A 2,858-nucleotide genomic window follows, 5' to 3' on the forward strand; every position below is an offset into this window, starting at 1 on the left:
ACTAAACTTCCTAATGTCCAGTTTATATCCATTTGTTCTTGTGTCCACATTGGTACTGAGCTTAAATAATTCCTCTTCCTCCCTGATATATTTATAAAGAGCAATCATATCTCCCCTCAGCCTTCTTTTGGTTAGGCTAAACAAGCCAAGCACTTTGAGTCTGTTTTCATAAGACAGGTTTTCCATTCCTCGGATCATCCTAGTAGCCCTTCTCTGTACCTGTTCCAGTTTGAATTCATCCTTCTTAAACCATGGGAGACCAGAACTGCACACAATATTCCAGATGAGGTCTCACCAGTGCCTTGTATAACAGTACTAACACCTCCTTATCTTTACTGGAAATACCTCGCCTGATGCATCCCAAGACCTCATTAGCTTTTTTAACGGCCATATCACATTGGCGGCTCATAGTCATCCTGTGATCAACCAATACTCCGAGGTCCTTCTCCTCCTCTGTTACTTCCAACTGATGCGTCCCCAATTTATAACAATTGGCACAGTCACAGAGAGACACCATAATGACAGATTCCGGTTTGGAGGGATAGGGAGCTCACACTTGGATACATGATACAAAGTCAGTGATGGAATCTCACTACACTATAAATCATTCTGAACCTGAGAGCAATTTGCCTAGCCTTCAGGCACTCCTCCTTACCTTAAACGCCAGACACATACTTGTGTTCACAGACAATACTACTGCCATGAAATACACAACCAGACAAGGGGGCCCACAGTTGAACTCATAACAAGTGGAAGTCACAACCTTCTTCAGAGAAGGCCAAGGTAAACATTATGTCAGTTCAATCCTTGCATATCAAAGGGGAAATGAATACCACACAGTTTAGCTTAGCCACAAAAGTATGGATCAGGAGGAGATGTGTCTCCACCAGAGGGTGTTTGACAGCATAGTCAGGACTTTTGGGAAACCAATATGGGATCTCTTTGCATCTGGCTCTAATGCCAAGACAAACAACTTCTATGCTACTGAATTTATGGACCCATCTCCCTTACAGAATGAAAATTCCTTGGTGACTTAGACAAATTTTCTAATTCTTAAACAGTAACAAATTTATTATCTGAACGCTGCTCCTAGTGAACAAATGACCACATCACAAGTTCCCTAAACCACCTTGACCCCAATCACAAATGGCAGTCTCATTACAGAGACCAAGTGCTGAATTAAATTAATTTTTATAAGCATACTCTTCCCTCCTAAAGATGATCTCCTCTCCGCTGTATGTGTTCTGTTGATCTATAAAGGACTTCACTCTTACAGTTGTTAAGCATGATGGTTCAGAAGCATGCTACCTAGTTTAAACAAAAATTAAGTAGCAATCACTTTTTTGGATAAACAAAAGCAGACAAAGGCTATATTTTGAGGCTGAACTGGTCTTCAGAACAAATTTTGACCAGAACACCAATCCTGAAAGTTTCTGAGAGCCCTTTACTCCCACTGAATTCACAGTGTGCACAATACCTCACAGGATCAAGCACAGACTTGTAGCAAAATTCAACTTGTCAGACAAAACCAGTGTGGTGAATAAGGTAACCAACCACATTTTAAGGAAAGAAAAGACAGCCCTATGACAAATAGTGATCAAAACTTATTTTTAAGGGGACAGCAGGCTTAAAAATCATAGAATCACAGAAAGGGCTGGAAGGGACCTCAAGAGGTCATAAACTTGAGCCCCCTGCGCTGAGGCAGGAGCAAGTAAACAGATCATCCCTAACAGGTGTTTGTCCAACCTGTTCTTAAAAACCTCCAGTGATGGGGATTCCACAATGTCCTTTGGAAGCCTGTTCCAGAACTTAGCTACACTTATAATTAGAAAGTTTTCCCTAATACCTAACCTAAATCTCTCTTGCTGTAGGTTAAGCCCATTACTTCATGCCCTATCTTCAGTGGACGTGGAGAACAATTGATCACCAGCCTCTCTATAACACCACTTAACATATTTTAAGACTATTATCAGGTCCCCCGAGTCTTCTTTTGTCAAGACTAAACATGCCAGGTTTTTTTAACCTTTCCTCATTGGTGAGGTTTTCTTTTCCTCTCTGGATTCTCTCCAAATTTGTCCACAACTTTCCTAAAGTGTAACACCCAGAATTGGACCCAGTATGCCAGATGACACCTTACCAGTGCTAAGCAGGGTGGGACAGTTATCTCCTGTGTCTTACATATAACACTTATATTAATACACCCCAGAATGATATTAGCCTATTTTTACAACTGCATCCCACTGTTGACTCATATTCAATTTGCGATCCACTGTCACCCCCAGATCCTTTTCAGCAGTACTACCACCTAGTCAGTTATTCCCTATTTTGTAACTGCATTTTATTTTTTCCTTCCTAAGTGAAGTACTTTGCACTTTCTTTATTAAGTTTCATCTTGTTGATGTTAGACCAATTCTCCTATTTTTCAAGGTTGTTTGGAATTCTTGTCCTCCAAAGTGTATGCAACCCCTCCCAGCTTAGTGTCATCCACAAATTTTATAAGCATACTCTCTGCTCCATTATTCAAGTCATTAATGAAAATATTGAATACTACAGGACCCAGGACTGACCCCTGCAAGACTCCACTAAATATACCCTTCCAGTGATTTCACAGTGAACCAACGATAACTACTCTCTGACATAGGCAGGCACATGGGGTGTGCCCAGGCACACCCCAATGACCATGGGCCAGATCCGGCCCCTCAGGGCTTTGGATCCGGCCCGTGCGATTTGCCCCCTGTGGTGCCGCAGGCCCCGCGCCGCTCTCAGAAGGAACCAGCATGGCACCATGTCCCTGGGGCCTCGGGGGAGGGGGAGGGCAGAGGGCTCCATGTGTTGCTCCAGGCACCGCCCCCCACAGC

Source organism: Malaclemys terrapin, chromosome 1 (assembly GCF_027887155.1).
Source record: "Malaclemys terrapin pileata isolate rMalTer1 chromosome 1, rMalTer1.hap1, whole genome shotgun sequence".
In the NCBI taxonomy this organism is placed as follows: domain Eukaryota; kingdom Metazoa; phylum Chordata; order Testudines; family Emydidae; genus Malaclemys; species Malaclemys terrapin.